Source organism: Pogona vitticeps, chromosome 2, assembly GCF_051106095.1.
Source record: "Pogona vitticeps strain Pit_001003342236 chromosome 2, PviZW2.1, whole genome shotgun sequence".
In the NCBI taxonomy this organism is placed as follows: Eukaryota; Metazoa; Chordata; class Lepidosauria; order Squamata; family Agamidae; genus Pogona; species Pogona vitticeps.
This window is the reverse complement of record NC_135784.1, coordinates 143,240,871-143,268,813: the sequence shown is the minus strand read 5'-3', so window position 1 is coordinate 143,268,813 and position 27,943 is coordinate 143,240,871. Positions and strand designations below refer to the sequence as shown.

The following is a 27,943-nucleotide window of genomic DNA, read 5'->3' as shown; positions in this document are numbered from 1 at the left end:
TTTTTCCCATACCTTTTCTTTGAACTCTCCCATCTGAAAGCATTTCTTTAAAAGCTGCAGAGCACCTGTTGATGCCTGACCTAGAATCTATATAGAAGTTCAAAGTGTACCTCCACCCCATCAAACCTGTTTTCTATCTCTCTCTGCCATGGCTTCTCATCCGTAAAATGGAAGTACTTGCTTGGAGTCTCTTAGACAATACGTCAGGGCAGGTATTATCTCTCAGGTAGCAGGTATACAGAATATATATATCTGCATTGGACACATTTATTGAGGTATAGACAGACAAGCAACATTCATACAGATGGATAGGACTGTAACAGCATAACACTGATAACAAGTGAGTTATGCACACATTCTTTAATTATCCTCCTTGCTTCCTCATATGAGATCAGCTGTTGCACAGTCCTCCCTGTGTTGTCCCATTTCCTGCCCTCATTTTGGCATCCTTCCTTCCACCCCTAGCAGGCTGCACGATGAGGCTGTTCTCTCATGGCCATCACATACAATCAGACCCTTTGATCAGCCAAACAGAAAGGGGGACTAGAAGGGGGGAGGGGAGAGGATGGAATCAAAGAACACTGGTCTCAGTTTCTCCATTAAAGTCTCTCTTCTGTCACTGATATTGTGGTCTGTGTCCTCTGACAAATAAGCCCTATTGCAAAGCTTCCAAGCACCAAGTTTGAGAGGGATGAGCCCACTGGCCCAAACTGAATTGGCCTTTAATGAAACCCTGGGCAGGATTAGCACTGAGCCCACAAGGAAATAATCCTCGACTTCTACATTTTGGGGACGGCACATGGGTTAGAACGGAAAGACAAGAGAAAGAAAAAGTAATCAGAGAGCCAACCCACCCACTCTCTCTTTGTAGCTATCTTGCAAATCCAGTGGGATTTGGAGATGAGAATTGTCTGAAATGGTTTTGGTGTGAGGAAGACAGCAATTGTCACTCAGATCTCTGCTTTCCATTAGCAGTGTTATATGGCTGACAGCATACCAGCATTTCTATAGTAAAAGTCAGCCTTTGCATCTTGGTTTCAGTTTTATACTTGTAGCTTCACCAGCTAGAGTATTCTGCTACTACTTGTGCCTCCATACAGACAAACTGATCTCATTCCAGCAGCTGGAAATACATCTTTTCATCCATCTGCCGTGCTTAGCCCTGGTCTTCATCTTTACTCCCAGCTGTCCTCATATGGCCTTGATCGATTCATTTGCTAAGATGTCTAAACAGATTCAACATGGTGAGATTTGAAGTTCCATGGACCAAGCTCTACTATCCTTACGGTCTAATGGTGGCTAAAGCTATATAATGCAATATGGTTTAAAGTTCTTTCCAGCTCAGACACTTTACATGGCCCTTTCAGCAACTGGTATCTTCATCAGAAGAATATCAACCAAGGATGTGAATTCAGATTTGGAAATATTTGGAATTCACCAAATAATCCCATATTCAGATAGTTCCAAATATCTGAAATATGATAGTTCCAAATATGTACAATAATACAGTAATTCCTAATATTTGGAGTCTAAATTTAATCTTATAGATCAGAAAACAAAAGGCTAGATTTCTAATTGCTAGGGGCAAAAGTGAAAGGGAAACCTATTTCTCAGGCACCCTGGAGTGATTTCTTGGGAAATAAAACTTTAAAAGTCACTCTGGCACCAAGGGTAGCAGGGGCAAAAAACTGAGTGTCTCTTGATTGGGTTGCCATGGGTTTCCTAAGGGAGGAACCCTAAGGGGGTGAGAGAAAAACCTATACGCACCAATGAAATCTGGAAGCAGGCACAGATACCAAAAGGTTTTTTTTACATTGATTCTTTCCAATTAAAAGGTAGGCATAGCTTCTTTTAAATCCCTTGAACATTTGCTGTGAGCATATGCTCTGGTGCAAGCCTGCACTGCAGCAGTTTTCTTGTGTCCTTTTCCAAACCTTACACTGACATTCTGTAAATCTCATTATATACTGTTTACTTAATATAGCTAAGAAAAATATTTAGTATTATTAGATCCATAGATTAATATGGAGGAGGGCCAATGCTGTCCCTATCTTCAAAAAGGGCAAAAAAGAGGAACCTGGGAACTACAGGCCAGTCAGCCTGACATCAATCCCAGGCAAAATTCTGGAATATATCACAAGCAGTCTTTGTGCAAGCACCTAGAAAACAATGCAGTAATAACTAGAAGTGAACACGGATTTGTCAAGAACAAATCCTGAAAAATTAATTTGATCTTATTTTTTGATCAGCTAACCTCCCTGATAGACAGAGGGAATGCTGCAGACATAGTACAGTATATCTTGCCTTCAGCAAAGCTTTTGACAAAGTGCCCCTTGATATCCTGATTAGCAAGCTAACTAGGTGTGGGCTGGCTAGATCAAGTGTCAGGTGGAAATACAATTGGCTACAGAATCATACTCAGAGGGTGATTATTAGTAGCTCCTTCTCTAAATCGAAGGAAGTAAGAAGTGGGGTACCCCAAGGGTCAGTCCTGGGCCCAGTCTTCAATATTTTTATTAATGACTTGGATGAGAGAGTTTGCAGACGATATCAAGATGGACAGAATAGCTAATACCCTAGAAGACAGAAACAAAATTCAAAATGACCTTGATAGGATAGAATACTGGGCCGAAAGCAACAGAATGAAATTCAACAGGGGTAAGTGAAAAGTACTGCACCTCAGAAAAAGAAACCAATTGCACAGTTACAAGACGGGGGATACCTGGCTCAGTAAAACTACGAGTGAGAAGGATCTTGGAATTGTCGTAGATCACAAGCTAAATATGAGCCAACAGTGTGATGTGGCTACAAAAAAGGCAAATGCTATTTTAGGCTGCATTAATAGAAGTATAGTTTCCAAATTCTGCAAGGTGCTTGTCCCCCTCTATTCAGCACTGGTTAGGCCTCACCTTGAGTATTGTGTCCAGTTCTGAATGCTGTACTTAAGAAGGATGCCAACAAATTGGAACAAGTTCAGAGGAGGGTGACAAGGATGATCAGGAGGCTGGAAACCAAGCCATATGAGGTAAGACTAAAAGAAATGGACATGTTTAGCCTTGAGAGAAGACTGAAGAGTGATATGATAGCATCATTTGAAAGGCTGTCATACAGAGGAGGGGCAGGAACTATTCTTGATCATCCCAGAGTGCAGGACACACAACAATGGGCTCAAGTTAAAAGAAGCCAGATTTCAGTTGAATATCAGGAAAAACTTCCTGTTAGAGCAGTATGACAGTGGAACCAGTTACCTCAGGAGTTGGTGAGTGCTCCAACACTGGAGGCATTCAAGAAAAACTTAGATAAGCACCTGGCAGATATGCTTTGATTGTATTCCTGCATTGAGCAGGAGGTTGGACTTGATGACCTTGTAGGCATCTTCCAACTTCACTTTTCTATAAAGAAGGAAATTTTATTTATTTAAAATATTTTCACCCCAGTTATCTCCTTTAAAAGGATCCAAGGTTGCTTACATCATTAAAAGACAGTATGCAAAGCTAACAATAGCAAGAGTATCAACAATAGTAAGCAGCATACTTTATACATATAGTAAAAGGATCAAACAAATATCACACTAAAAACAGTAAACAAAAGCAACACCAAAACACACTCAAAGCAATAAGTTAACAACAGCCTTTTTTAAATAAAAAAACCCCACTCTGGTAGCTAGTTACTAAAGGAAAGCTTGCTGGAAGAGCAAGGTCTTCACCTGCTTGCAGAAGGACAACAAAGATGGGGCTAACCTGGCCACCTGTGGGAAGACATTCATTATTGTAAAGGATAAAACATAGTTGAGGGCAAAGATTAAGCCACCAGCCCAGGTAAGCATGGAGGTAATGGATAAATAGCAAGAGATGGGAGGCAGCAAATGCCAGAGTCACATTTCAAGAAAAAGTTCCAGGCTACCTTGGAAGAGCTCAGAGGAATGCAAGAAAAGGACTTCTGCCGTACTAAAAATGCCAGCATTTTGTCTAGGGGAGATGATAGTCATGGGTGGCCAGCCATTCTCTCTAGTGAAGAGCAACGGTTCCTGTAAGGTAAAGGTAAAGGTTCCCCTTGACCATTTTTGTCCAGTCGTGTTCGACTCTAGGGGGCGGTGCTCAGCCCCGTTTCCAAGCCATAGAGCCAGCGTTTTGTCCAAAGAAAATCTTCCGTGGTCACTGTGACAAACCCAGACCTACTGGGATCTATCACACAGTTACTAAGCTGCCACCAACCATTCCCTATAAGAAGTCACACAGACCAGGGATGGATTTTTAAACAATAAAAGAATAAGGTTTATTTTAAATACAAACAGGGTAAATAAAACAATCAGGTGAATAAAATAAAGTAACGTGGCTTATTCTCACACACACAAGCATACAGTTTGGTTCACCTAGAACCTTTAACTTAAAGCACAGACCCTGAACCCATCAGTTCTGGCTAACCAACAGACCCCTGAACCTTTCAGGCTGGTACTCTGACACACAGTAGTACCCTGTCAGACACCCAGACTCCCACAACAGCTTCTTCTTCCCCAGCTGCTGCTTCGTCCCAACCCAGTGTCTCACAGTCTGTCTCAGCATCTCATCTTCACCACACAGGCATCACATATTTATACAGTACAGCCCCTCCTCCTGATGTCCCGCCTTCCACTCCCCATAGGATGGAACTTTCCCTCCAAACCCATGACAGACAGGTAACATCAGTGCTGTTATGTAACACCTCCCCTCTTTAAAAGTTGTTTTGTAGGGGGAAAGCTAAAAGTGCTTTTCACCAAAAAACAACCTGTATAAAATACACAACAACAGTAATACATACCAAATAATACTTACATCCAAAGTTAACCATAGCAAATATGCATTTCAAACATTTACCATATGCATTACATCAATTTTACCTTTATTAATACAAACCAATTTAAAACCAGGTACATTTTAACTTTTTGTCTTCATTATATACATATAGTCCATGTTCTTTCGCCGTCTTCATTCTTCAGGTCTTCTTGATAAGGCGTCAGCAACACAGTTCACTGACCCTCTGACCACCTTCACTTCAAAGTCATAGTCCTGTAGGTTTAAAGCCCACCTCATAAGTTTGCTATTGTGGGTTTTCATTGTCTTTAACCATTGCAATGGTGAATGGTCAGTACACAGAATAAAATGTCTTCCCCAGATGTAAGGCTTGGCCTTCTGGATCGCGTAGACTATGGCCAAACACTCCTTCTCCACGGTTGCCAAATGTCTCTCACCTTTTTGAAGTTTCCTACTCAGGTAGGACACTGGATGCTGGTCACCATTCTCATCCTCCTGGCACAGAACTGCTCCTACCCCGCTGTTAGACGCATCGGTGTAGATGATAAACTCCCGGTCGAAGTCTGGAGCACGCAGGACTGGATAGTTGATTAACGCCTCCTTCAACCTCTGGAACGCCGCCTCACAGTCGCTGGTCCACGGGATGCGGTCATCAGCCTTCTTCCTCGTCAGATCGGTCAGCGGAGCCGCAATCTCGCTAAACCTCGGGATGAACTTTCTGTAGTAGCCCACCAACCCCAGAAATGATTTGACTTTTTTCTTGGTGTTGGGTCTAGGCCAATCACGAACAGCTTCTATTTTGGCCTCCAGGGGTTTTATCACTCCTCCCCCTACCATGTGACCCAAGTATTTTATTTCTGGGCTACCCAGCTGACACTTGCTGGCCTTTACTGTTAGCCCTGCTGCACTTAACCTCTGCAGCACTAACTCCAGGTGTATCAGGTGATCTTCCCAGGTATTACTGAAGATCCCTATGTCGTCAATGTAGGCCACTGTAAAGTCACTGAGCCCTACCAAGGTCTGGTCCATCAGCCTTTGGAATGTGGCTGGTGCATTTCTGAGACCAAAGCTCAGGACTCGAAACTCATAGAGACCAAAAGGGCTGCAAAAGGCAGTCTTTTCTTGATCCCTGGGATCAATTCTTAATTGCCAATATCCCTTTACCAGGTCCAATGATGAGATGAACCGACAACCCCCTATGGTTTCAATCAGGTTGTCTAGCCTGGGCATTGGGTAGGCATCAGGAGTGGTTACACGGTTTAATTTCCTGTAATCGACACAAAACCTAATGCTCCCATCAGGCTTGTCCACAAGGACTATCGGAGAGGACCAAGGACTAGAAGAGGGGACGATTATGTTCTCCCTCAGCATTTCGTCCAACTCCTTCCGCACCTTGTCCCTATAGGGTCCCGTTACTCGGTATGGGGATACTGCCTGCGGGGGTGCATCCCCTGTGTGGATCCGATGCATCACTCCCTTCACTATCCCCGGCTTGTTGGAAAACACCTGCTGATATTTACTAAGCAGCATTTTTAGTTCTTGCTGCTGGTCTTGGGTGAGTGCAGGACTGATCTTTACCTCCTCTGGGTTGTATTTTACTTCCCCTCTACCCTCCCAGAAGGGTAATTCAGCTTCCTCACTCTCAGCTGCTTTTATCGCGAATAAAACCCTCTGTTCCCCTCTGTAGTAGGGTTTTAGGGCATTCACATGAACCACCCTCCTTGCTTGGTTCTCCTCCTGCTCTATTAGGTAGTTCAGGTCTGACATCTTGGAAATGACCCTATATGGTCCTGCCCATTTGAGCTGCAGTTTATTCTCTCTGCAGGGCCTAAGCCAAAGCACTTCCTCCCCTGGGTCAAAGTGCCTCTCTCTAGCTTTGTGGTCATACCATGTTTTCTGTCTGACCTTCTGAGCTTGCAGGTTTTCTGCTGCCAGCTCTAGATTTCTCCTTAGGTCATTCATCAAGGTGTCTATGTAAGTCACAACGTCTTGTGGGTCATCCTGGGTGATCTGCTCCCAATTTTGTTTGATCAAATCAAGGGGCCCTTTCACCCTTCTCCCAAATAGAAGTTCAAATGGACTGAACCCGGTACTGGCTTGTGGCACTGATCGATAAGCAAACAAAAGGGATTGCAGCTTCTGGTCCCAATTGTTTGGATTCTCTGCCAAGTAAGCCCTAATTATGCGCATTAGAGTCCCATTGAACTTCTCAGTTAACCCATTACTTTCCGGATGATAGGCAGTGGTTTCCTTGTGCTTTATTCCACAGATCTGCCATAAGCGTTTCATGAGCTTTGATGTGAACGATGCTCCCAAATCTGTGATTATCTCTGAGGCAAATCCCATCCTGGACATATACCCCACCAAAGCATCGGCCACTGTGTTAGTTTCAATGTTAGTCAGGGGTATGGCTTCAGGATACCTTGTGGCATGGTCCACAATTGTTAGGATGAACCTGTTCCCCCTCTTTGTGGCCTTGGGCAAAGGTCCCACTATATCCACCCCTATGCATTTGAACGGAGTGTCAATCACAGGCAAAGGGCACAACTTTGCTTTGGTCCTGTCGCGGTTATTCCCCTGCCTTTGACACACATCACATTGTTTACAGAACTCCCTGATCTGCTTCCCTATGTCAGGCCAGTAGAAATTCTGTGTGATTCTCTGCTGTGTCTTGTTCACTCCTAAGTGCGCAGCAAACATGTCAGAGTGACCCCTTTGTAAGATCATAGGGCGATACTTTTCAGGTACCACCAGCTGACTTCTGATCCCATCTCCCCCTTTTGAGATATTCCTCAGGGTTTCTCTATATAAAATCCCCTTTTTCTCCAGAAATCTCACTGGGGTTTCAGGTGTCAGCTGGGCGTCAGTCACCTGTTCAAAACACTTTTGGAGAGTGGCGTCTGCCTTTTGCTCCTGTCCAAATCTGCTGTCTGTGGTTAAGGTTTCCACCACAGCTTCTGAACTTCCCCCACCTGCTTCCGTCTCTGGCTCATCATTACCCCCCTGAACTGTCCCTGTGGTGGCTTGTGAGCGTGTAATCACTAGCACCCGTTTCACATGTTCAGCCAGGTCATTTCCCACGAGCACGGCTGCTGGCAGAGTCGATGAAATCGCTATCCGCCAATCTCCCCTCCAGCCTTGAAAGTTGACAGGTACCTCTGCTACTGGCAGAGAGATTATCTGCCCCTCAATCCCTGCCACCTTCATGCTCTCATTTGGGATTATAAACTCCCTAGGGATGATATCTGGATGGCACAGGGTTACCTGGGAACAAGTGTCCCGCAGTCCCCTATACTGACGGTCAAGTATTCCTACGTCCACCCCTGCTGTCTCAAACAACTGAGAATCTGTTTTTATCAGCAAGCAGCGCTTCACCTCCAGAAGAGGACCATTTTCCTCAGCCTGATCAGCAGAGGTAGCTGTTCCAGACTGAGTAGTCATGGCAACAGGCTCCCTCTGTGACAATGAGCTTTGCTCCTTCTGGACACAGAACACAGCTTTTGGCTTGGTCCCACTAGCATTCTGAGGCACCATTCCTTTTAGCTGCTTTAATTTTTCACACTCTGAGATTAGATGACCCTTTCCCTGACAGAAATAACATTTTCTGGCGTATTTTGATTCTCTCTCATCTTGTTTTGGTTTTCCCTCCAAAATCTGAGGTCTTGGTTTCATGTCTGAGGGCTTCCCTTCACCATGGGCCCCTCCCCCTTGCTGGCTTTTCCCTGGTCCCTGAGAGTACTTAGGGTCCCATGTTTCCCTCATGTTTTGTTCAGAATAATTCAGGTTTTGAGGTTGTGCCTTAACCTGTGTGCCTTCTTTTGGTTTCTTTTCCAGCTCCTTTTGCTTAGCCTCAAACTCAGCCCTGATCTGTAAAATTTCTTCCTCAGCCCTAGCTTTTATCTCTTTTACTTTTTCTTCAGTCTTATCTCTGATTTCTTTTAATTTAATGTCTTTTTGCTGATTATATTTTTCAAGATCTTGCTCACTTTGTCTGGCCTGAGCCTCATACTTTTCTCTTTCCGCAATTTCTTCAACTGATAAATTGTTGTTTCTCTTATTGAGGAATGTTAATTCTAATTGTGCCATTCTAATTCTGTGTTTCAGTTCCATCTCTTCTATCCTCATGGCCATTTCCCTTTTCCTGGCATCTGCCTCTACCTGACTGATTTCAGCTCTTTCTCTGGCCTCACTTTCCATTCTCTCTATTTCAAATTGCCTCATCCTCAGTTCATGCTGTTGGGCTATGATCATTTTCCTAAGTTCTGGGTTTTGTTCTCCTGTGCTGTCACCCTGCACTGAGCCAAATTCATCCTCAGAACCTTGGTCCACCTGGGGGTCTTTCACTTCACCCATTTCTGCTACTTGGCTTCGAGTCAAGGGCATAACCCCCCCCTCAGAACAGGCTGCTTTAAAAGTCAAGCCTCAAAATAAAACGACCACTTTTTTTTCTTCTTGCCTCAGAACCAGCTCTCCCTAGAGATTGCTGCTGTTCTTCAGCACTAAAGTTGCAACAGTATCGAGTCAGAGCCTACCCCCCTCTGCTGGGCCTCTCAGCTGGCAAGCTAGCTCACTGTTGCTACGCAGATTTGCCTCAGCTTTTCCCGCCAAAACTAGGCTGCCTCAGAGCACCTTAATCTAAGTCTCCCCAGTTGGCACGTTCTTCTACTAGTGCACCTCCCCGTGAGGTACACCTAGAAGATTACCTACGCGCCTCAGACTGTCCCTGACTAGACCCCCCTTGCTCTGGGCACACTTGCCAAGGCTTTGCTGGACCGCTGGACAACTGGACCAGTCGTATCCCACACGCTGGACACCAATCAATGTGACAAACCCAGACCTACTGGGATCTATCACACAGTTACTAAGCTGCCACCAACCATTCCCTATAAGAAGTCACACAGACCAGGGATGGATTTTTAAACAATAAAAGAATAAGGTTTATTTTAAATACAAACAGGGTAAATAAAACAATCAGGTGAATAAAATAAAGTAACGTGGCTTATTCTCACACACACAAGCATACAGTTTGGTTCACCTAGAACCTTTAACTTAAAGCACAGACCCTGAACCCATCAGTTCTGGCTAACCAACAGACCCCTGAACCTTTCAGGCTGGTACTCTGACACACAGTAGTACCCTGTCAGACACCCAGACTCCCACAACAGCTTCTTCTTCCCCAGCTGCTGCTTCGTCCCAACCCAGTGTCTCACAGTCTGTCTCAGCATCTCATCTTCACCACACAGGCATCACATATTTATACAGTACAGCCCCTCCTCCTGATGTCCCGCCTTCCACTCCCCATAGGATGGAACTTTCCCTCCAAACCCATGACAGACAGGTAACATCAGTGCTGTTATGTAACAGTCACATGGCCAGCGCGACTAGACACGGAACGCTGTTACCTTCCCACCGAGGTGGTACCTATTTATCTACTTGTATTTGCATGCTTTCGAACCGCTAGGTTGGTGGGAGCTGGGACAAGCGACAGGCGCTCACTCCGTTGCGTGGATTCGATCTTACAACTAGGTTTGTGGCAATTGCCATCCTGAATTAATCTTAGCCACAGGATGGTACCAGATCTATATTGGAGTGTCAGGCAACTGGTACAGCAGCAGTTGTCCAAGGCACAGGTGGTACATTTTAAAGTGACATCTGGAGCAAAACATGCCTATCTCTCCCTGACTGGACACTGGTGGGAGGTGGAGGCATAAGACATTTGGCAACTGTGAGGGTTCAGTTGGATGGTCATGCAACTCTTCTTTATCTCTAATAACTTCATCAGACACAGACACAATTTGCAAAGGTAACGATGGCACATTTCTTTTAGAACTATTGAATAAACAATTATCATGAACCAGAACAGTCATTCTCTCCTCCCTCCAACGGGGTGGAAAGGGGCTTCCCTTCTTCTAAAATGAAGGGGTTCCCAAAACTCGAGTTCCATGGGCCTGGCTGCTTGACAGGTGACCATTCTTTCATTCTCTCCCCCCCCCTCCATCTGCATAGGCAACAGGGACACAGATACCTCTCCCAGGAAATCTTCCCACTTGGGCTGCTCCCGGGGGTCCAAGATATCCCAGGTCCTCTCCACTCTGACCTCTCCTTCATCTCCCACGCTCTCCATTCACTCCCTTATCTCTTGCTTCACCCTTTCTTTTCCCTCTCTTAATCTCTTCCTCCACTCTCTCGCCTCCACTTCTCCCCAGTATGACAGTCTAGGGGGAATCACTGCTCTCCTTCTATGGTTGGCTTCCTCCCTGGATAGTTTCAGCCTCTCTCACTGATGGGTCCAAGGATCTTGTAGCCAGATCCATTCCCTACCAGGAGGTAATGCTTCTCTTTTTCTTATCTATTGTCCTCTCCCCCTTCTATCTCCTCCCTCCCTTTACTTCCCTTTCCCGCCTTTTCTAACTGCTCTTCCCTTACTCCCATCCCCCCTCAAGTTCTGGGACAGTTGTTCATCTTCCGCCCCCTCGAGGGACTCCTCTGAGGTTTCCTCTGGAGGCCTCGTGAGCCCAGAGTCCCCTCCTCTCTCAGTCTCCTCTGTGAGAATGGAGGGCGCTCCAGCCTCCTGGCTCACAGCAGCACACAAGGAAATAGGTTGGTCCTGTTGAATGGGGCTGGGATGGAGGGCAGCCACACAGGTCACAACGTTCTAGAGGCTCTGAGGGACATGCGGCAGCACTGGAGTCCACTTACGTCTGTTTATCACAGGCAATGGGGTAAAAATGGTGGCAGCATTAGAAGCTGGAATATAAAAGGGGTGCAGTGCACAGCCCACACTCCCAAGTGCATTTCCTACTGGCATTCCCACTGTTCAGGGTTCAATCAACATGCCCATTACAGGCATTTCCTAATACCTAGGCACTGCTAACTGTTGGTATGCGCTCTTTGTTTGGCACAATTACTGGGAAGGCGTCAGAGGACACTAGGAAATCCTTTAAGAATGTTTCGCCTGTTTGTGCTTTTTTAAAAGGGGAAATAATGGCTATAAAGTATTCATACGTACCTGGGAATTTTGAATTTTTAAAATTCCATATTCCAAATCTTGAAAGGCTGTAATTCCAAATCAAAATTTTGGTACTAGTACACATCCCTAATTTCAACATCTCCTTTTCATGGATCATATTGACCATGTCCAATGTACTGTTGTATCTTCCACCCAGTAAAGCAAGGAGTTTTCTTCTTTATTTTCACAGAGAACATTATGAAAGGATACCAGCAACCAAGCCTATCCAAAGTTGTGTTGTATGCATTTCTGTAGAATAAATATCAAACTAGGACAAAAAAGTAGTTTGGTGATGAGTGATCTGCTGTTAAAAGATGAATTTCAGTAATAAAAGAGACATCACATCTTAGCTATAAAGTTATCAGGTTTCAGGATCAATAACCCAATTCTGGCACTCAGGAAAAATTAATCAGGAATGATTTTAGTCAGCCCAAGAGGAGTTACTCTAGCTTCTCTAAGGGCATCTTTCCATGGACTTGGCTCTTCTGTTTCCACCCCCCAGTTATGGCTTTGTTGGAGATGTCCCTCTTATCTTGGAGGGCCAGCCTCACAACAAAAGAATGTGGGTCTGTCAGCAACATCATGTTCCATACAGGGGGAAAGTGGGATTCAGGTTCCAAAAGGTTGGGATGCAGCCAACTATGGGCGAAGCAGTTGCAAACAGTTGGAAGATGAAAGGGAGAGAACAGAGGCAGAAGAAGCAGGGCAACACATGGAGCGCAGCTGCTCTCTTGTTTCCTATTGTCTCCTTGCCAAGGAGGCAGTCCACAGGCTGAGGTTCTCTCCGGCAAGACACTTCCTCCTCAGAAGAAATGCTAGCAGGGTCTGAGGATCCCTCGTGCATCTCTCCTCCTTGAGGTGCCTCCAGATAAAGAGCTCCTAGATAATAATTGCCTGCGGTCAAGTCAATTCTGACTCATGGTGACTCTCTTCGGGGTTTTCCAGGCAGGGAATACTCAGAGGTGGTATACCACTGTCTTCTTCTGGAGGCATCTTGGGTCTGTGCAGCTTGCCCCCAAGGCCACACAGGCTGGCTCTTCTGGGATGCAAAGAGGGGAACTGAGCTCCCAGTCCACAGGCACTGAGCTATCCAGCCAGCTGCTATAGATCTCCTAGGGCCACCCATTACAAGGCATCATACAGCTATTCCTAAACCACCAGAAAGTTGCAAATTGGAGACAAACTACAGTACCTGGAAACCAATCGGCCTGTTCTGTGAAGGAGGCAGGGAGGGGGCGTGCCCAGGAGAAGAGGCATCTCTACTCAACACTCCGTCCAACTCCTAAGGGCACCTCTTAGGAAGACAAGCACTCTTGAAAGGAGAAGCGCCAGGCCCAGATCCTCCTCCACATTTCGCTGCCCCGTGGCTTCATCCCGGGTCGGGTGGGGCCCGGGGGTGGAAACGCCACGGTGGCCACGCGGCCTGGGCCTATCCTTGTGCGGCGTCCCGAAGCCCCTCGGGAAGGTCGCGGGGGTCCTCCGGCTTGTGGGTCGGCCTCGGGAGCCGGGGTCGTTCGCGGGCGCCGCCGTTTCGGGAGAAGCGCGAGCCCGGTCCGGGAGCCGAGCCGAGCCTGCCCGCCCGCGCGCGTGTGTGCGCGGAGCTCCGCTTGTTTGGGGAATCTGTCAGGACTTGAAAGGGCGCCCAAGTTTACAAGGCTAACTTCCTGTTCCCGCCGGGCTGCCAACATAACCGCAGGCAGGTTCACCGAGAGAGTGTCCGTCGGCGCTACTCCTTGGCAGCCGAGCCAAGGAAGGCGGGAGGGAGGCAGGGAGGGAAGGAGGCCCCGCCGGCAGCTCCGCCGCCCTGGATTCCTGGCGGGTGAATAAACTCCAAGGGAATAAACTCTTCCAGGTAGCGTGGAGACGCGACGCTTTATTTATAGACACCCACAGACACACACACACACACACACACACACACACACACACACACACACACACACCCCGCGCGCCGGCCGGCCGCCTCCTCCTTGGCTGCCGAGCGCCTTCCAGGACAGCCCGGGCGTGGCGTGCCTTCGGCATGGGTAAATATTTGAGAAGTCGCAGCCAGGAGGAGAGCCGGCTAACGAGACGTATTGTGTGAAGAGCTCCGGAAAATGACTCGGAGGGAAACCTCAGCCACGCTGCGGGGGGAGGGGGGGAAGAGAGCACCCTTTGCGCGCCGGAGAGGAAGCGAGGCGGGTTTCCCTTACTGGCTTTTCTTTGTTTGTTTTTTTTTTTCTGGTGGTGGGAATCTTTGAATGGGAAGCGGGGGACGCAGCCGGTGCGGGTCCCAGGAAGAGATCAGAGAAGAAACGAAACGATGATTTGCGATTTTACCAGGAACATTTAGTTCTTGCTTGTCGAGAAGCCTTGAAGTTGGTGGGGGGGGGGGGGGAGAGAGGCCTGATTCGTACAAGGTAGTTCCTGCGGCCCTGGTTGCTTGTAGCAGCTGGCGGTCACTCCAGTTCTTCGCGGGCCCCCCAGCTGCCGCCTGTCTTCGGTCACCAGAGCTGTCAGTGTCCATTGCGTGGCCAGAATAGTTCTTAATCTAGGACATGACAGCTGTGTAGTAGTTAGGCCCGACCTTTATTTCCAAATTCCATCTCTGTATCCTGGTTCCTGCGTAATCATGTTGTGAGTCTTCTATTGTAGATTTGTCCGCTGGGCCTTGAGACTTCTTATCTGATGAAACAACTTTTCACCATTGAGAGTTTTTGCCAACTTTTGCCATGGAACAATTTCTCCTCCACCCTGCTGTATACTTATACGTACAGTAGCACATTTATACTCTTCCCGGCGTCCTACCTTAACTGGAGAAAACAGCACTATATAAATGAAAGAAGATGGCATCAGTATGCCTGGTGGAATCCAAAGTTGCTAGAGGTACAAAAAAGTTGTAGAGGAGAAACTTTTAAGGGAAGAACTCTCATAATAGTTCAAAGAAAACGCAGCTGTGCTCTATGGCCAGGGATCCTGAGTGTCTGTTAGACAGAAGTGGAAGATGAGGTTGAGGGGATGTTATATCTTGGTAGAGTGCATGGCTGGCTGGAAAGCAGAATAGGGACAGTCCACACAGCAGCATCTTTGGCAGGTCTCCCTTGTAGAACTCCACTGGTCAGATGGCAAAGCTCTAGAATCGTATAAGAGTAAAAACTGCCTGGGCCACCCTAATCATTGGCTCCTCTCCCCAGCCTTTGCTACAACATCACAGAATTTTTGCTATGATGTGATGGATGAAGTCTTGGGGGGGGGGTTAACATTTTTGTGGGCAAGGAAAGCCAAGTAACATTTTTAATTAGGAAAAAGAAGACAAGATACGTTCAACCCTGTTACTAGAGCCAGAGGCAGATGTCAGATATAGATATGTAATGAGCCAGATTCTTACCTTCAGGCTCCAGTCTAATGTGCCATATTTCAGGAATTTTTGCCAGGAACATTTAGTTCCCAAAATCACACATCCAATCCAGTGGTATTAGAGAGGGAGGAGATGCTATAAGCATACTGAATCTGCAGATCCAGTCCTCTTCTGTTTCCCAATAGGTGCTTTGCTCAGCTAATAATGGAAACACTTTTTCAGTGTTACAGTCAGAGTCTAGGGCAGATCATCTGCATACTGCTTTTTCTTTTGTCTCTCCCTTTCCCTGGCAAATAGGAACTATAGGAAACCCATTCCCTCTTTAACCAGACCTTGGAAAAACCTATAGCTGTCCTTGCCTCATGATATCAACACATGTAAGTATACCTGGCTTTGCACTATTGACCACTTTGGAGCATCATCATAGAATAATAAAGTTGGAAGGCCACCCCCCTACTCAGTACCACCCCCCTACTCAGTACAGGAACCTAAATCAAATGATATCTGCCTAAATTTCTCTTGAATGCCTCCAGTGTTGGAGCACTCACCACCTCCCAAGGCAAGTGGTTCCATTGTTGTACTGCTCTAACAATTCAAAAGTTTTTTGTGATACTCAGCCAAAATATGGCTTCCTATAACTTTAGCCCATTATTACATGTCCTGCACTCTTGAACTTCAGCCCCAAAGGCAATTTTAGCTATCTTTTATCAACCAGACAACTTCTACTGAAATTCTGTCTTGCTGTGTAGAAATCTAAAAGGGCCAGGAGAATTAACCCACCCTTTAAAAAAAATCTGGCCACCTAAGAGTGCAACTACACCAGTCAATTAAATTGGGAGCTGGTTTGGGTTTTTTAGAATGCATATAGCATCCTGTGGTGTTTGTGTTGGTATGTATGTCTTAATGGAAGCTGCCCCCCATGCCTTGCTTCTATGTTGTAAGTAGACTGGGAATGGGGAGTGTTTCCCAGACTTCCACTGGTTGAAGGCTTCTCTCAAGCTACAGGGGAGAGTGGTTAGGTGGCAGCAACCGCGGGGAGCTCTGCAGAGCCAATAGGGAAGGTATTGTCTGTGTTCTGGTGAGGAGCAATTTCCAGGAATTGGTTGGGGAAGCAAGAATCGTGAGTCTTAATGCATCTGCAGGGTTGCCAATATCAGCAACTACAGCTGGTCCCCAGTCTCCTCACATTTTTATTATTTAATTGTTTTATGTTTTGAACTGACATAGCACTAGATCGATGCAGAAATAAAACAGAAACAGATGGGGGTAGGAGGAAGAGTTTGGACCGCAGGGAATCCTGCAGTCCCAAACCCCTTGTACTTGGCACCTGTTTCAGCAAACCCCGCAGACCCCCACTGACCCTATTTACTCTGACAAAGGCATTCACATATGCAAAAAAGGGGAGGGGGCAAAATAAATATCCCTCCTTGGGTTTTTTCTTGGTACTGAAATTAATAGCCCGTTGTTTAGATTCCTGAATAAATAGAATCTGTCTGTGGGACTGGGTATAGTTTTTGCCTTTATCTTCCTCTCACTGGGCCTCAGTACCAGTCTTAGCTATCCTAAATTTGAGGGACAAATTGTGATTGAATGATGGAGCTTAACCTAACAATAGAATTCTGTGATATGCCGTGGAACTTTACACTGTCAGATGGAAGTGTTTATATGCTATTATCCAAACAGAGAGTTCCCTCACCTGAAATACTGTATGCACTTAAACGGCTCATCTCTGAAAGGGTATTGTCAAATTGACGAGTGTTCAAAGGAGAGCCAGAAAAATGATTAAGGACTAGAAGGAGCTCTCCAGCAAAGAAAAAGATCTGGATTAAATATGAGACAATTAAAAGTGGCAAAGCTAAAGGGCTGTAAAATAATGCATTGGTATCAAGACACAGATTGGAAGGTACTACTCTCACTGTTTTGTAGACCAAGAGTATGACTGAATCAGAAAGATAGTGAAGTCTTAACAAAGAAGTGTCTTTTTGACATATAAGAATAATTTAGCGTGTGGAACATTCTGATAATGGATACTACTTAGGCCAAGAATGGTGAGAGAGGCCAATGGATTTTGGCTCATCTCAAAAGGACTGGTGACAAACTCAACCATATTAATAGCTAGCTACTTGGTTCAACACCATCTTTTTATGAATTTCAAGTTCTCTCACTCATCTCAAACCAAACAGTATTCAACATTGCAACAAATTCCCGTGTAACCCCCAGATGCATGTTTTTCTATCACGCAGTGGCTGAAATCCAGTAGTAATTCACAACTTTAGCAGGCCCATTATATCAGTGGGGATTTGATGATTCAGCACTTAAGTCCCATTGATTCCATGGACCTACTCTAGTTATGACTTCCCACCAGATTTCAGTCATTAGGTTCTTACAGGAATCAGTTGCCCCCATTGTCATATGTATTGAAAACCAACCTCTGCTTCCCATGTTGCCAGTTTAGTACTAAACCAGAAGTTCAGGAATAAATATCACTCTTCCACTTCAGATCCCCAAAAGGAGGCACCACGTTCCATGACTTTGTAAACGGTAAGGTGGACTCAGGGATCCCAGAGTTAAAATGCCATCACTTTTGGATCAGTAGGGACAACACTGTAATTTGTCACCCTCTTCAGGCTTTCCTGTTCTCTGAGAGCTTAGCTTCAGTCCTCAGGGCAACAAGAGGAAAATGATTTTTTTCTAGCAAGAACATTATTCCTGTTGTATCTGGAAGTTGAGTCATAGCAACTGGACTTCTTTCTTATTATATTGAAACATTTCACTACCCATCCAAGTAGCTTCTTCAGTCTGAGGAGAGTTGGTAGGAGACCCCTGATATATTCTCCACGTTGGTTTCACTTCCAACCTGGATGATTGAGAATCTTCATAGATATACTCCTGTTGTAATATGAAATTTTTTGTGTTTATTTCATCTTAAATGGATTATGAAGTCCCATCGTTCATTCGTTCGTTTAGTCGTTTAGTTGTGTCCGACTCTTCGTGACCCCATGGACCAGAGCACGCCAGGCCCTCCTATCTTCCACTGCCTCCCGGAGTTGTGTCAAATTCATGTTGGTTGCTTCGCAGATACTGTCCAGCTATCTCATCCTCTGTCGTCCCCTTCTCCTCTTGCCGTCACACTTTCCTAACATCAAAGTCTTTTCCAGGGAGTCTTCTCTTCTCATGAGATGGCCAAAGTACTGGAGCCTCAGCTTCAGGCTCTGCCCTTCCAGTGAGCACTCAGGGTTGATTTCCTTTAGAATGGATAGGTTTGTTCTCCTTGCAGTCCAGGGGATTCTCAAGAGCCTCCTCCAGCACCACAATTCAAAGGCATCAATTCTTCAGCGGTCAGCTTTCTTTATGGTCCAGCTCTCACTTCCATACATCACTACAGGAAAAAACATAGCTTTGACTATACAGACTTTTGTTGGCAGTGTGATGTCTCTGCTTTTTAAGATGCTGTCAAGATTTGTCATCGCTTTCCTCCCAAGAAGCAGGCGTCTTTTAATTTCGTGGCTGCTGTCTCCATCTGCAGTGATCATGGAGCCCAGGAAAATAAAATCTGTCACTTCCTCTATGTCTTCCCCTTCTATTTCCCAGGAGGTGATGGGACCAGTGGCCATGATCTTAGTTTTTTTGATGTTGAGTTTCAGACCATTTTTTGCACTCTCCTCTTTCACTCTCATTACAAGGTTCTTTAATTCCTCCTCACTTTCTGCCATCAGAGTGGTATCATCTGCATATCTTTGTAGCCGCTCAGAGTGGTATAGATTTACCAGATGAGCGGGATATAAATCAAATAAATAAATAAATAAATAAATATCTGAGGTTGTTGATATTTCTTCTGGCAATCTTCATTCTGGCTTGGGATTCCTCCAGTCCAGCCTTCCGCATGATGTATTCTGCATACAAGTTAAATAAGCTGAGGGACAATATACAGCCTTGTCGTACTCCTTTCCCAATTTTGAACCAATCAGTTGTTCCATATCCAGTTCTAACTGTTGCTTCCTGTCCCACATATAGGTTTCTCAGGAGGTAGATAACGTGGTCAGGCACTCCCATTTCTCTAAGAACTTGCCATAGTTTGCTGTGGATAGTCAATGAAGCAGAAGTAGATATCTTTCTGGAACTCTCTGGCTTTTTCCATAATCCAGCGCAAGTTAGCAATTTGGTCTCTAGTTCCTCTGCCTCTTCGGAATCCAGCTTGTACTTCTGGGAGTTCTCGGTCCACATACTGCTGAAGCCTACCTTGCAGGATTCTGAGCATAACCTTGCTAGCGTGTGAAATGAGTGCAATTGTGCGGTAGCTGGAGCATTCTTTGCCACTGCCTTTCTTTGGGATTGGGATGTAGACTGATCTTTTCCAATCCTCTGGCCACTGTTGGGTTTTCCAAACTTGCTGGCATATTCAATGTAGCACCTTAACAGCATCATCTTTCAAGATTTTAAATAGTTCAACTGAAATGCCATCACCTCCACTGGCCTTGTTGTTAGCCAGGCTTTCTAAGGCCCACTTGACTTCACTCTCCAGGATGTCTGGCTCAAGGTCAGCAACTACATTGTCTGGGTTGTACAGGATATCCAAATCTTTCTGATATAATTCCTCTGTGTATTCTTGCCACCTCTTCTTGACGTCTCCTGCTTCTGTTAGGTCTCTCCCATTTTTGTCCTTTATCATGTTCATCTTTGCACAAAATGTTCCTCTAATATCTCCAATTTTCCTGAACAGATCTCTGGTTTTTCCTTTTCTGTTATTTTCCTCTATTTCTTTGCATTGTTCATTTAAGAAGGCCCTCTTGTCTCTCCTTGCTATTCTTTGGAAGTCTGCATTCAATTTTCTGTAACTTTCCCTATCTCCCTTGCATTTTCTTCCCTTCTCCTCTCTGCTATTTCTAAGGCCTCATTGGACAGCCATTTTGCTTTCTTGCATTTCCTTTTCTTTGGGATGGTTTTTGTTGCTGCCTCCTGGACAATGTTACGAGCCTCTATCCAAAGTTCTTCAGGCACTCTGTCCACCAAATCTAGTTCCTTACATCTGTTCTTTACTTCCACTGTGTATTCATAAGGGATTTGGTTTAGATTATACCTGAGTGGCCCAGTGGTTTTTCCTACTCTCTTGAGTCTAACCTTGAATTTTGCTATGAGAAGCTGATGATCAGAGCCGCAGTCAGCTCCAGATCTTGTTTTTGCTGACTGTATAGAGCTTCTCCATCTTTGGCTGCAGAGAATATAATCAATCTGATCTCGATATTGCCCATCTGGTGATTTCCATGTGTTGTTGGAAAAGAGTGTTTGTGATGACCAGCTTATTCTCTTGTTGGAAAAGAGTGTTTGTCATGACCAGCTTATTCTTTTGACAAAACTCTATTAGCCTTTGTCCTGCTTCGTTCTGAACTCCAAGGCCAAACTTCCCTGTTGTTCCTTTTATCTCTTGGCTCCCTACTCTAGTCCCCTAGAATGAGAAGAACATCTTTCTTTGGTGTCAGTTCTAGAAGGTGTTGTAAATCTTCATAAAATTGTTCAATTTCAGTCTCCTCAGCAATGGTGGTTGGTGCATAAACTTGGATTATTATGATGCTGAAAGGTCTGCCTTGGATTCGTATTGACATCATTCTATCATTTTTGAGATTGTATCCCATTACAGCTTTTCCCACTCTTTTGTTGACTATGAAGGCTACTCCATTCCTTCTACGGGATTCTTGTCCACAATAGTAGATATGATAATCATCTGAGCTGAATTCGCCCATTCCTGCCCATTTTAGTTCGCTGATGCCCAGGATGTCAATGTTTATTCTTGCCATCTCCTGTTTGACCACCTCCAGCTTACCAAGGTTCATAGATCTTACATTCCAGGTTCCTATGCAGCATTTTTCTTTGCAGCATTGGACTTTCCTTTCACTTCCAGGCACATCCACATCTGAGCATCCTTTCGGCTTTTTCCCAACCACTTCATTAGCTCTGGAGCTACTTGTACTTGTCCTCTGCTCTTCCTCAGTAGCATGTTGGACGCCTTCCAACCTGAGGGGCCCATTAAGTCCCATCAGCCTCCCAAAATACCTGTTTCTGGCAGGTACAAAAATTGCCAACATTGATTTGTTTGCGTGAACCAAAACAGGTATCTACATTTTTTGACTCGAAGGAGAACTATGGGAACTCTCATGAAAAGTGCCTGCACTTCAGAATTTACTACTACACCATTGACTTGATTCCCCTCTCCTTATCTAACATTCCTTTACAAATGCTAATGTACTACAAAGTGTACTACAAAGAACCGTTTTCCTTAATGACTGGTGGTCTGAGAGGGATTTTAAATGGATTGTTGTGCTCTGTTGTTTTAAATGTGTTTTAATATTGATCTTAGTTACCATTTTAATATAATACTATACTTGTTTAATTGTTTTTAAATATTTGTATACTTACTTTTTTATCTTTTAAAAACTGTTTTAATGACGTAAGCCGCTTTGGGTCCTTTTGGGGAGAAAGGCGAGATATCAGTCAATCAATTAACACAGGGACTGAGATATCAGCCACGTTTATGGAAATCATGGGCACTGAATCAGTGCATTTCTGCCACCAGAACAACGTTCTGCAGACATGTTATTGCATTTCTATTTGTGCAGCTGTATAGCTGAAGTTAATATATTTGCTGTGAAGCATGCTGTTATGGACAATGGAGGGTATCTCACTAGTCTTGACTTAGCTTGATCATTGTTGTTGTTACAGTGGACCCTCTACTTATGGAATTAATCCGTATTGGAACGGTGGCTGCAGGTCGAAAAGTCTGCAGGTCGAGTCTCCATTGACCTGCAGTGCATTGAAAACCAAGTAATCCCGTAACCAGATGTTTTTGTTCCATTTTTGTTCCATTTTGGATTTTTTTGTGGTCTGTAAGTCGATTCTCCGGCTGCAAGTCGAACCTAAATTTTGGGGCCAGAGAAGTCTGTAACTCGAAAAGTCTGTAAGTCGAGCCGTCTGTAAGTCGAGGGTCCAATGTATATGCCATCAAATCACCTCTGACATGATGACCCTTTTAATGAGTGATCTCCAGAATGTCCTGTCCTTAATTGCCTGCTCAGCTCTTGTAAACTCAAGTCTATGGGTCCTTTAAGGCCAGGGTCCCCAAACCCCAGTACTGGGCTGTCGCCTTGGCAGGACCGGGCCACGGAGACAGATCTCTTGTCCCCCTGCATGCCCCCCATGCATGCATGTGCACACCCCCACATACATGCACACACACACACACACATCCTGCCCATGGACACATGCACGGCCCCCCACATGCTCACACAGATGCCCCGCATACCCACCCACCCATGCACACGTGCCCTGCCCACCCATGCATGCACACACGGGTGCCCTGCCCACCACATACACACATGTGTGTGCCCTGCCCCACCATGCACAGACACTCCCCCACCCACATGCTAAACCAGTCCACGGTTCGGAAAAGTTTGGGGACCACTGTTTTAAGGAGTCAATATATCTCATATTTCATCTTCCTCTTTTCCTACTGCCTTCTGCCTTTCCTGGCATTATTGTCTCTCCCAGCCTTTTCATGATGTACCCAAAGTAGGACAACCTCAGTTTCAACATTTTTGCCTCCAGAGATAGTTCAGGCTTAATTTGTCCTAGGACCCACTTGTTCTACTACATACAGTAGTCATTAGTAGAAATCGAATGAATGGGCAATTTGTCTGGATTGTGCCTCACATCATTGTGATTCAGATTTGCCCTGGACTAGCAGAGTTGCCCTGCATTTTGGTGGAAGGAGTATTGGGAGTGGAGGGAGACCCAAGGGATCTCAAAGGTACTAATGGCTGGCCCTGTGGAATGAACATTGGTATCTATGATCCCAGCTAGTATCTGAATCCTGGTTACTACAACATGTGTCTGTTTCCCAGTCTATTGAATCCAAAGTGCTTTGGTGTGGTATTCCTTTGCAATATCATTCTAAAACAGGTTAACACTAGCAAGCTGGGTTGTTTTCAAAAGGTATGCGGAAAAGAAATCTAGCCCACGCCTAGGCGTGCTGCTGACATCTTATTTGGCTGCATTGATTCTCCCTGCTGGGTACCGAGTACCATTCCTCCTAGCCAACGATCTGTGCAAGTGGGACTGAGATTTACAGCAGTTGACAACCGGCCCCTTCCGCTCCACGTGTAACACAGTGTTCCCATCGATCCTCCCTGGACACTGACACTCCGAAAATGAAATAAGTGGCTTCTTCCCATTGGCAGTGGCAAAGAAGGCTTCAATATTCCACTGAGCAATGAGGCAGCAGCTGCTGCTGCTGCTGCCACCGACCGCAGCAGCCATCCCAGCCCTCTGCTGCAGTCCAGCCTGAGTGCCAGCACCACATCACAAGTCCCACAAGCCACCACGCCCCTCTACAGTCACCACAATTGCTGTGACATCCAAACCGCCTCCAGCCATGGCAGCATGCCACCTGCTAAAGCATCGCTCCTTGCTGCTACATCTCAGTGTGACTTTCCCAACCAACCACACAACACACTGCAGAACCCCATGGCTGCCACATAGACGGAACAGGAACAGCCTTCAGAAGATGGAACAGCTTGGCTGGGACCCATTCCCCCAATTAAAGCTTTTATTCCCACAAATGAAACGGTGCTCCTTTTTTTCCCCCCCTCGCCTCAGAGACTGAAGAGCAAGAGACAATCCAGTGAAACCAGATTCAACTGTTAAAATAACAGTCACAAACAAACAACAGGAACACACCAGAACAATCTGTAAGCCAAGCACTTGGGCCGGTGGCAAAGAAAAGAAAAGAAAACTATTTCTTTTTAAAAGAAAGTAATGCTCTTTGGACTCTGGGCTTTAATCAGTTTAATTGGTAGAATGTGCAACTAAAGCTTTCACTGATTAATGAAGGGGAACACTTTTCAACACTGGGACTAGGAGTCAAAAGCATGCTTGTTTATTTTTTAAGGCTGCTTTGGCTCTGCTGTGATGCTGCAGCAGGGAACTCAAAAGAAAGTTACTGATGGCCTTTCCATCTAACAAGAAGCAGTATATTTGTTTATTAAATTGTAAGTTGTCTTGCTCTCTTGTTTCTCAGAAAAGGTACTATATGCACATTTATTTAAATATGAGTTCTGTAAGGTTTTCTGCCAGGTACTTGTTCATAGGATTCTATGGACATTTTTTGCAACAGTTAGTCTTACTGATTGGCTGAATGGACTTATTGATTGATTGATTGATTGATTGATTGATTGATTGACTGACTGACTGAATAAAAGGATAAAGTTAATAAACTAAAAATGCTTGAATTGATGGATAGCAATATAAACTTTGCATTATTTTGCTGTGCTTTTACAAAGTTCGGATCTTTGCTTGTTCATGGATGGACTTACCATTAGGCAGATGCAGGCAATTGCCTCAGACGGAGGCAGAAGTGATAGCTGCACAGTCATTCCTCCGTTTTGGAGAATGACCCTGTGTGTGTTACATACCCTGTTTCACACCCCTTAAACTATGTTCCACCTCCCAGTGCAGTGGAGGGTTCTGTTCCATAGCCATTGTTAAGGGAAGACTGAACTACAGTGGACCCTCTACTTACGGAATTAATCCGTATTGGAACAGTGGCTGCAGGTCGAAAAGTCTGTAGGTTGTGTCTCTATTGACCTACAATGCATTGAAAACCGATTAATCCCGTAACCGGCCATTTTTGTTCCATTTTTGTTCCATTTTGGGTTTTTTCTGGTCTGTAGGTCGATTCTCTGGCTGCAGGTTGAACCTAAATTTTGCAGCCAGAGAAGTCTGTAAGTCGAGCCGTCTGTAGGTTGAGGGTCCACTGTAGATGGGTCCAGTCAGGCTGTGTGTATATAATGGAGAGTGTCCTAATATTGTCAGGTGGCAAAATGTCTTAGACCAGCCATTATGTCTAAGCAAGTAAGAGAGATTCTGGGAGCTGTAATGCAAAAAGTGATCTCTCCAAACTCTGCTTAGACCTATGGCTGAACTAGGATGCTATCAGAGGCATGGAAAAGGGTGCTGAGTCAAGAAACTGGGAGCAAAGAATCTTAGCATGCTGATAACTAAGAAAAGCTATCCCAGCCAAACTTTGAAAAGGACCAATTTTAGCAGGGGCTTCCAGAAAACAAGCTCCTAGTGCTGTCTTATTAGCTTATCAAAGATGCAATGTCTCTCTGGAATCCTTCATTCTGCCAAGCACATTTTGGACATTTGGTTAACAGACTCAGAGCTGTTAACTCTCAAAAAGGTTGCCTACATAGGGGGCAACTCCCTAATAAATGAGTGGGAATAGATGCCATGATTAATTACAAGAGAGGATTGGAAAGCCAAAGATGGGGATGGAGGCAAACAAGGAGAGGTGGTTTCTTCTTCTAGTCAGCACCCCATAAAGAACACAAATGAGCCTACATGAAAGAGAAAAGGCCCAATGTCACAAATGAACAATGCTACTTCTGCTAGCCGGAGAAACTGACAATGGGGCAGACCCTGTTACTGGCCAGAAGGGAAGGAGGCCCAGTGGTGAGCCTCTGAATCTGACCTTCTTGTCTTGGGAGGTTAAGTCTATGACACTCCTCTGACATGTTTGACAATGAAAGGCAGCCTTGCCGGGTCAACCCCAGAGGAGGCGACCTGTGACCCAGCATGAAGTTGCATCTCATTAAAAACATATCTTTCCATTTCTGTATTGACGGGCTCACAAGGTGTCATTAAGGAAATATTGCAGCCCTAGGGCCATGGCGTCAGCCCAAGACTGCCTACTCATCAGTGCAGACTGTAAAGTAAACACTGCAGTACAGCAATGAACTCTCTGGGCATACAAGTTGGACCAAAGGCTCTTCAGCCAGCACAGATGGACAGAAAGGAGAGATTTGCTTGGAGCATCCAGTGAAAAATGACACGTTTGTTTGGGACAAGTGGTCCATTTAATCAATTCCAGAAGATTGAGCAGCTGGCAGCTAGCTGCTTACCTGGTAAGAGAAGAGATCGGCATTTGGCAAGGTCAAACAGTGGTCAAGCCCTCTTAGCTCTTGGCAGCCGCAGTGTTTCTCAGTGAAGCCTGGTGCCATCTGTAATAGGATGAGCCTGTTCTGTGGTAGATTGCATAGGAAAAGTTGCTTTTTAAAATCTTATGACTGCCAGAATGTGCCAGCCAGCACATGGAGGGAGATGCAGTACAAATAAAGTAAAATTTCCAAGTTCTGAGTACATGTTACTCTCAGTACAAAGTTCTCTCACTACTTGCTTTATCCTCGGGCCTTTCAAATTTTCACTGCTTTCTTTTCCATGTGTGGTCATCAGTTGTCACAAGAAAAAAGGGGGAAAACAATATATTCTCTATTTCCATATTATTAAAAAGCCAATATATTATTTGTTGCATTTGCATATATAGTAAGGAGAATTTTGGAATCCTTCATGTTGGTAAATTTTGGTATAATAGTTTTATGCTGTGGTCTATGGATTTAGGACCAATTATACGTCTGTGCAAGTGTTCTGTTGCCCTTACCCTCTCCACACACATACAATGATGACAATTTGCATTTTGATTCTGAAATTATATTTGCTACATTTCTCAAATTACACCCTTGCAAGGTTTTCTTAACACGTTTCTAGAGACATATACATATATGTACCATACATGTTTGCTGTTGTTGTTGAACATAACATCCAGACTGTATAATACCTTGGTGTTTTGTGACTTTTTCATTTCCAGTAAATGCATTATCCTGTCAATATTTTGAGATTTTTTTTTAAAAAAATCTAACAGACTAACTTAGTTGCAAATAAAATATACCAATTCACATTAAAGCTTAATTTTTCTGGTCTTTTTCATTGCAAAGCATTAACTACCCTCAAAAAGTATATTTCTTATTCATGTTCATACACAATATGTACCAGCTGTTGAAATTCCTTATATTTCGGGTTGCTTGATTTGAATATTTTGATCAGAGTATGACAATACCAGTGTGGATATGAATTAGGCATCTCCTCATATATAACTGACATGTATAAATCAACAGTGCTAGTTCTCAAGGATTCCTGTTGTTGTCCCCCCCCCCCCCGACTTCATAACGAAGGAATTGTGGGCCTCCTAATTCTTGACAAAGGATGTCGCTTATGGGAATGCAAGCCTTTGTATCTTTAGCTACATCTTCTGGCTTAACTTCTCAAGAGTTCTGGAGGAGGCCCAGGAGTAGCAACCTTATGTTTAAAATGTTTCCTGTTCTGCTTTAATATTGCTTCTGATTGGCTCTGGCAAATCTCACAGAATCTGGTAAAGAGATAAATAAATCCAGGGAAATAAAGTTCCATAGCTATCCATGCATAGGTACAATTTAGCTACAATCCTCTCATCTTAAATTAGGTTGCAGCCTGGGCAGGGGTGAGGTGCTAGATCTTTGGACCCTTCTCCCTGCTCCTAGATCATTGAGTCCTTTTTTCCCCTAAAGTTAACTAAAATTAGAGATTATACATTCCACCACCACCCCCTGTCACCTTTCACCTGTGCCTTTAAGAGCAGTGAAGCAGGTGTTAAGTAGATGAGACTTCCCTGTTTTTCTGTCTATTCCAGAAAGTCTTTGCCTGCTCAGTTTCTTTAGATTGAGCTACTGCAAAGTAATGGAAACACAGGCAAAATATTGACAAACCTACCTGACACCATTAGCTGAGCAAGCTGGGATTCAAATGGAGACTTAGGACATTTGCTTTCCTTCTTTCTTTTTAAAACTGAGAGTCCCCAATTAATATCGTGATTTTGAAGCATAAAATGCTTATAAAACCTGTCGATTTTGTTACCAAGCAGCAGCTATATTAGAACTGCTAGTG

General features: G+C 44.7%; 1 long non-coding RNA gene across 2 annotated transcripts in view; it reads right to left on the bottom strand.

The window, feature by feature from the left end:
• Positions 1–13,855, bottom strand: part of LOC110089956 (uncharacterized) — a 34,599-nt gene extending 20,744 nt beyond the window's left edge. Inside the window, exons 1-2 of one of the 2 annotated variants that reach the window (XR_013541051.1) lie at positions 12,992–13,855; positions 11,800–12,067 (exon numbers count right to left, since the gene is read on the bottom strand). This is a non-coding gene — a long non-coding RNA (uncharacterized LOC110089956). Of the gene's footprint in view, positions 1–11,799 lie in introns of both variants that reach the window. The other variant, XR_013541050.1, reaches the window with a different exon arrangement.
• Positions 13,856–27,943: the final 14,088 nt, after the last annotated feature.